Source organism: Quercus suber, unplaced genomic scaffold (genome assembly GCF_002906115.3).
Source record: "Quercus suber isolate HL8 unplaced genomic scaffold, Cork oak 2.0 scaffold_53, whole genome shotgun sequence".
NCBI lineage: Eukaryota > Viridiplantae > Streptophyta > Magnoliopsida > Fagales > Fagaceae > Quercus > Quercus suber.
The window spans coordinates 447,633-456,217 of NW_027069518.1; positions in this window are offsets into that span (position 1 = coordinate 447,633).

Genomic DNA, 8,585 nt, shown 5'->3' on the forward strand with positions numbered 1-8,585 from the left:
GCTTTTTGAACACTATAAATTCAACATTGTATATAATCAATGTAATAACTAAGAAGGAATTGATTGCTCTTAATAATAATAATAAATATAATTCTAGTTGAATAGAGTGTTAGGTGAATATGAGTTGTCAAATGCTTCTTGTGAACTAGAAGATGATGTTCTTATACTATTGTGATTAGTGGGGAATCATAGCCATTGCATATATAGGTTATATTTTTTTGAAAATTTTCTATTGAGAGTAGTATCAAATGATTATTTATGTTTTCAATTCTCAATATACCCATTATTAATGTTTTAGGCGACCCTTGAGTTGATAACCATATGGGAGTTTTATTTCTTTGTAAACATTTTAGAATTTATTACTTGGACAGATCAGTATAGTTTTACTTCAACCTTAAGGATTGTTGAACTTTCTATGCCTCCATTGGCACTGAGAGGAGTGCTAGATTTTACCTCATGGCAAGTATTTTTGGACTATAAAGGCCCCACAAGATTGTGCATAGGGCCGTGGAGCTGTCCTAAAACTTAGAAATGAGGTTAGGACGTTCATAAAGTTTGATGTTGGGGATGGTAGAGGTTTTCTTATGACATGATAATTAGGATCCTATTAGGCTCCTTTTCATGAAGAATAGCTTTAGGATTATCCATGATGCAACAACTATATCTGAGGCAAAGATGGACTATGTTTTGAAGAACAAAATAAGGGTTTGGAAACTTGCAAGTTCCAGCAAATTAATCACCATACGATGCCAGTTGTGTTTGGTTGAGGTTAAAGATGATAAAGCTAGGTGGTCTACAACTAGATCAGGCTGGCTGCTCTTGTGTAGCCATCTGCAATGAACATAAAGCTAAGGAAGTTCAGGTGGGATGGTGGGGACTGTGGTGGTTTAAGTTAGGACTCCTTCCTCATATGCTTCTCATGGTACCCTTTAAGGCCTAAATGTTACTCTGATAGTTTGTGCATGTTTTTCTTGTCTCTCTTTCAGAATGTGTAAACTAGGTTTTGCTTATGTATTATATGTTAGAATTTATTTGTAAGAATTTTGTCTCCCCAGATGTCTTCTTCTTAATTTGGACTACAAGTAGAGATCAAGGGAGGAAAGACTTTAGACTTCCTCCCACAACAGTTAACTAATGAATTCTTAAGGTTTGTTCATTCACACTAAATGCTAGGACTCCATAGAGAGAATTATCTATGACACTCACAAAAGGGCTAACTATAATTATTTATCACCTCCGGGCCCAAATGTCCAAATCATTCTTTTTCTTATAAAGATGTTGCTTTTTTCTGCTTGTATCTTCATCTTAATGCCAAATAGTCAAATATTTGTATACAAGGCTTTGCCTCACCTTAATTGTTGGAAGCCAATTGTGTACAATGCTCTATCTCACCCACACATTTAAAACCATGTGTTGGAATATGAGAACTCTTGAAAAAGAGCAAGACCTTAGAACTAGTTAACTTATTTGCAGAAGATCATTTGAAAAAGAGTAACTTGCGTGATCTAATTAGCTATTTCTAAGTTTGCCCATTGGGCCAATCTGTATTATGCTTGGTCTCGAAAAAATGCCGTTATACATAATGGGTTAGTGTGGCCTGAATAGCAGATTTTTATAAGAACTTAGGATGTTAGATACAAATAAGAGTCCTGAACCAAATTCCAATTATCATTTCTATAAAGTTATTATTTACAACTATATGTTTTGTTGGCTTATATTTCGTGCCAACTTTAATTGTAATTATATTCAATCTGTTGTACCATGTATTTGTTGTGGGATTTCATTGTAAGGGTTGTGTGTTAGAGAGAGAGTGTGTGTAGACTTAAGCATTTGAAGACTGAAGATTTCTCGCGAAGTGGCACATGTGCCCTACACATGCGCCCTACACATGCTGGAATGCGAAGAGTCAGGCTAGATGGAGACAGTTGTGTCTCGCGAGTATCTTACGGGTAAGGGCTTTCCGCGAGACACCCGCAAGGCATTATGTTCTACCAACCTGTCCAGTTTGATTCACACTTTCTGTACCCACACTATTTATACCCACATTACCCACAATTGAAATAAGAGCCTCTGAGAGAAAAACTAGCCAAACACCTTGAGAGTTAGAGATTGTTATACCCACAATCCTCTACACATTTGTTTTGGGAATTTCCTCATCTCCTACCTCTCCATTTCCATACTATTGAGAGGTTGATAGCCTAATCACTTACTACACCCTTTCAAAGTGTTAAGTGAAGTTTTGGTGCTGCTAGGAAGCATTGGCAGAAGCCGATGATGGCAGATACAATAAGGAGCTTGTTGTGGGATCCAGATAACTAAGACAGGACACGGTTCCAAGAAGCCTTGTTGGAGTAGAAGCTTGGAGGGCGTAGGTACTTCGGGTAGATTAGGCTTGGAGGGTCTCTTGCTAACTCATGTATCCCAACTGATTGTCTAGTGGATTGATTTCCGCTTGGAGGGCGGCGGAGAGGTTTTTCGCTGAGTTCTTCGGTTTCTTCTTCAATAACACGTCTCGGTGTTATCTATGTATGCATCTCTCTTCCCTACTCTTGTTCATTTCATTTTTACTACTGTGTTGCTTTAAATATGGATTAGAGTAGTTGTCTTACTTATACGCTTGTGTTTACACTATTCCGCACTTAGTATTAAGTTAGTGTAAAATCAACCAAGCCGTAACTTTAATTTGGGGGTCTAAACTGCTCGTTTGTTTTCGATACTTTTCCGAGCTTTCAATTGGTATTAGAGCGGGTACACTTACTGTGATTTAAATACCTAAGTGTGATCCTTGATCCCTCGGTAATAGCCAACATGAAGGATAGTAGAAGTGTTTGTAAAAATGACTCTATGAGCATATTTGAAGACTGTTCTAGTAATGCACTTTTAGAGTTATTTAAATTAAAGAAACATGCTAGAATCTTTAGTCACATGCTGAAATCCTTAGTTCATAGGAACCATGATACGCATAACAGCTTATGTGAGTCAAATTCCTTAGTTCATGAATATAAGAGAATGAATAGACACTTGTGTGATAAACTTGATCGTCTAAAAAGGAAACTACACTCATCTTTGAATGAAATAAAGAAAAATGAGTCCTGCTTTAATGGTCAAAAATGTCTCTCTCATGCATGTCTTTTTGTTCATACCGCATTGAAAGTGTTTAACTCATGTTTATGGTATCTTGATAGCGGGTGTTCAAGGCATATGACCGGAGATAAGTCTCTGTTCAAAACTATTAAAGAGAAGGAAGATGGTTTTGTGACATTTGGAGATGGTAGTCATTCACAAGTTCTTGGAAAGGGAACGGTGGATATTCCGGGACTGCCTTTGTTGACTGATGTGTTGTATATTAAGGGATTGGAAGTGAACTTGTTAAGTATTACTTAGATTTGTGATGAAGACTTCTTAGTCCAATTCTCAAAGAAAGGATGTCTAATCTTAAATGAAGAAGGTGTTCAAGTTTTGAAAGGATTAAGGACCACCGACAACTGTTATGGAGTCATTCCCAAACCAAGCATAGCATGTAGAATTGCTTGAGTGAATCTTTTGGAGTTGTGGCATCAACGTCTTCGACATGCCAACTACAAACAGGTGGCAAAAGTGTCTAAGCTTGAAGCTGTGGTTGGTTTACCAAAGTTTGGAAAAGTTGAGAAGAATGTTTGTGGTCCATGTCAATTGGAAAAACAAACAAAGTCAAGCCATCCTAAAGTAAATGTAGTTGCTACGTCTCGTCCCTTGGAGTTACTACATGTGGACTTGATGGGTCCAACTAGAATAGAAAGCATGGGTGGAAAGCGTTATATAATGGTGGTTGTTGACGATTTCTCAAGATATTCTTGGGTGGACTTTCTTAGGGAAAATTCAGAAGCATGTGACAAGATGGAAAGGCTATGTAAGAGGCTGCAGAATGAAAAAGAAGTTTCCATAGTTAGAATCAGAAGTGATCATAGGAAGGAGTTTGAAAACGCTAAGTTTGAAGCATTCTGCAATGAACATGGCATTAAGAAGGAATTTTCAACTGCCAAAACTCTACAACAGAATGGGGTGGTCGAAAGAAAAAATCGGGTGATTCAAGAAATGGCAAGAGTAATGTTACTCAACAAAAACATTCCATAGAAGTTTTGGGCTGAAGCTGTGAATACATCATGCCACATTGGGAATAGAATCTACTTCCGAGCAGGAACTAAGAAGACATCATATGAAATTTGGAGAGAGAAGAAACCAAAAGTGAAAAATTTCCAAATATTTGGAAGTAAGTGCTACATTCTCAATGATAGGGAGAATCCTGAAAAATTTTATGCTAAAAGTGATGAAGGGATATTCCTAGGTTATTCCACAAATAGCCGAGCATATAGAGTGTATAACAAGCGCACTAAGACGGTGATGGAATCAATAAATGTGGTCATTGATGACACTATCTCTGAAAAAGGTATTGATGATGATGGTGAAGGCCAAACCCTTAAGAAGAATGAGCAAGACGATGAAATGTCTCAAGGTGAAGATGCTGAGAAAGAATCACCGGAAGAGGAGTCTACACCTCCAATACCAAGAAGGGTGACTAGATCGACTCAAGGATCTCCTAGTCCACTCACCCCTCTGGAAGTTCAATCTCCAATCTCATGTGATGAGGAACCTTCCACTTCCAAAAGACCATCATCAAGGGTAATCCTCAATCATCCCTCAAGCAATATCATTGGTGACTTAGATGAAGGACTTCGGCTATGAAAAGGATGAGCTTATATTGTGCTAAATTCCAGGCAGCACCCAAAGAATCACACTTGACTACGGTCAAACGAATAATCTGCTACATAAATGGCATATCCGATTATGGAATTTGGTATTCAAAAGACTCAAATAAGTGCCTAGCTGGATATTCTAATGCTGACTGGGCCGGATGTATTGATGATAGGAAAAGCACTTCCGGTGGGTGTTTTTATCTTGGAAATAACTTGGTATCATGGACAAGCAAAAAGCAGAATTCAATCTCTCTTTCAACAACCGAAGCCGAATACATTGCAGCGGCAAGTTGTTGTGCACAATTATTATGGATGAAGAAGCTTCTACATGATTATAGAATCACTCAAGATACTATGTGTGTGTTCTATGATAACACAAGTGCCATAAATTTATAAAAAAAATCCTGTCCAAAACTCAAAATCAAAGCATATCGAGATCCGTTACCACTTCATTTGAGATTTGGTGGAGGAAAAGACTATGTATTTGGAGTTCATCACCACTAAAAACCAGAAGGCAAACAGATTTACTAAACCTCTTGATGGTCCAAAGTTTGAATCTTTGCGTAAGACCATCGATGTCGGTATCATACCTTGAACTCTATCTCATGTGTGAACCTTTATGCTTTTTGTTGCATACTTGTTGTTTGGTTTCACATGTTTCATTCGATCATGTTTCTTTTACCTGTTTGGCTCATGCCTATTTTTGTTTTGTTGATCTTACTTTGTTTCAATTTGTTTTTTAGTGTTCTAAAAAAAAAAAAAAAAATCAAAAACCCATAAAAATTGAAAAATCTTCAAAAAGTTTGATCGCTTGTTTTGTGCATATCTCATATGAGTTTGGCCTAATATCTTCATACTAATGGCATAGTGCATTTACGAGCTTAGCTTGTTATGTATGCACATTTATCTTTGTGGAAGAAATCTTGAAAATTATGTGTGATTGTTGTAAATAGATCTTCAAGCTTATCATGAATGATTGGTCAATAATCTTGATGGTCTTGATACATGCATAGACTTGTGTCTATATCTCTTCCCACCTTTTTTTTTTTTTTTTTTGCAAAAGAGCTCACTAAATGTAAATCTCCAAATGAAAAGAGATATCGAGCTGCAAAAGTTTGTCGCACATACTAGTATTTGACTAGGAAAAAGGGAAAGCGACTTGTGTTTTGAAATGTATGGTGCTAAAAAAGCCAAAGGCTAATCCTAAATGTTGATATATCAAAAATATCAAGCACCGATCTCAAAAAGGAGATGTATCATCCAAAATGGATCAACTATAATCAGTTTATGATTTATGCAGAAGCCAAATAAAAAGCTTCTAAGCTATGTAATCAATTTGTGGGAGGTCATATATACTCATTTCTATAATTGAGATAGTCCACTTGATTTCGTATCAGTTGTGTATGACTTGATTGAATTGATCATTGAAGCTTCACTCTGGTCTAAGGACTATTTCATACTTGATACTCACCCACAACACACAAGACTTTGATTCAATGAATGCTGATCTCATTTGTGTGATTGTACATGTTCAAATGTGATGTGTATGCCCAAATACTTGCTGATCAAACCCAAAAAGATTTTTGAGTGTTTTATCTGTTTTTGAAAATGTTTTTATACTTTCGTGTTCTTCGTTTTTTTTCAAAATGCACTTTTGTGTTTTTCTTTAAAAAACAAAAACTGGTTTAGAGGTTTTCTCGCGAGAAGCTCGCGACTTAGAGCTTCCCGCGAAAAGGGCTTGAGGGAAATAAATTTTTCATCTTGTCACACAGAAACTCTCGTGACTGTATCGCAATTATCTCGCGACCAACAGCTTCTTGCGAAATGCTGTTTGGCCAAAATTGGATTTTTTACAAAATCAGACAGAAGCTATCGCGACTGTCTCACTACTGTCTCGCGACTTAAAGCTTCTCGCGAAAGTTTTTGTGCATCAGATGTACTTCTCGCGACTGTCTCGCTACTCTCTAACTCGTGAAAAATGCATGTTTTCAGTTTTTAATGTAGCAGATGTGACAGTTTTTTCAAAATCTCTCATTTCCCTTGCTAAGCCTCTCTTGAACAATTTTCAACCCAAATCACTATTTTATTCAAACCCCATCATTTTCAAGCAAGATTTTTGCACAATTCTTTCAAGGTATGTTCCCATTACACTTTTCTCATCTTTTATTTTCGGATTATGCAGTTTTTATGCTTAGGGTTTGAAAATTGGGGATTTTCGAAAAATTGGGTTGGGTTTCTAGTTTTTGTGCATATTTTTCAAATTCTCTAATTGGGCTGAGTCCCATTTATCTTTTATGCATCTGTGTTGGCCCCATGAGGCGTTTTAACATGTATTAAGGCTAGTTTTCACCATGTTCATGCATTGTTCATACTTAGAGTACATTTGTGCATGCTAGGTGTTTGTCAAAATGTCCGAGTGACATTTTTATGCTAAATTGGATTCAAGTGACTTCAATTTATGAGTTTATACTTATATGACCTTGCTTAATTAGTTTTGGTCACTGTTTGTGTGTCTCACACTCTTTGCCCATATTGCACACACTAGGCACACACCTAGGCACTCCTCATGCATCTGGTGCTGCACCCTCATGCATTAACACACGCACACACATGCATCAGCACATGCACACATATGCACACACATGCACATTTACTTGTTTTCATGCATTGTGGGTATAATTTCTTATTTTATATGCTTTAAGCATTCCGTTGAGTTGGTTATGCTCTGTTTTAGGCTATTTTACTTTGTTTTGGAACTAACTTGAATCTAATCAAGTTTTGTGTTCTGGTTTGTATTTGTGCACTAGTTTTCTGTCGGCTTTGTGAAATTGTGCAGATGTCTCCGTTTAAAAGGTCCGTAGTGAAAGGAGGCAGCAACAAAGGGAAAGAGCCAATCATTGATGTTGATGAATCGTCACCAAGGTCAAAATGGCCTCGTTTCTCAATAGAAGTTCATGACCCTGATCTGTTCAGATCTTATGCTGCTTTTCAGAACTACAGGAATTATTTTCAAGACGCTCTGTTGCTAGTTGAAAGGGCCGTTGACTAGCCATCACTCCATGACACAAATATACCCATTTGGTTTGCCACGAAAGATTGGAACTTTCTGCTTTCAACTCTCGAGGATGCATACGAGAACATGGTTAAGGAATTCTATTCCAATGTCATTGTTGTCGGAGAAGAGATAAAATGTTGGGTTAGAGGAAAAAGTTTCTCTGTAACACCATTGTACTTGGCAGAAATTCTACACATTAACCAGCCAATACTCCCCATACCGCCGATATATAATGAGCTGAACCCAGATGAAGAGTTTCTTAAAAAGACTTTAGGAGCTAATTTGGAATTCTCCTCCAATAAGAAGTCAATCAATGTGGCATCACTTTCTCCCGAATTAAGACTTCTCTCAATGATCATGTGTAGCAACCTCTATCCTTTGTTAAGCACTGGATATATGAATCTTGGTCGAGCATTATTCTTAACTAATCTGATCACAGACGAAGAGATTGATGTGTGCTCTCATATTTTCCACATCTTGGCAAAAACGGTTGACCGGGCTGCTTCAAGGAATTGTATTCCTTTTTGTCGACTCATCTCACAGATTTTGAAACTCAAAGGTGTACACCCTTCGGAAGATGAACACCCATACCCAAGACCAAGTCTAATTACCATTTGTACTCTTCATGCTGGTATGAGTCGCACCAAGAAAAATGTCAAGCAAGAAAGCCATGCACCTCAGGGGAACTCGAGTTCTACACCCCATGCCTTTGATGAACAGTTTGACAACATTACCACTGCTCTTCAAGAGATCAATACCAAGATATCCGGACTAGCTTCTATCATGTACTCTCTCCA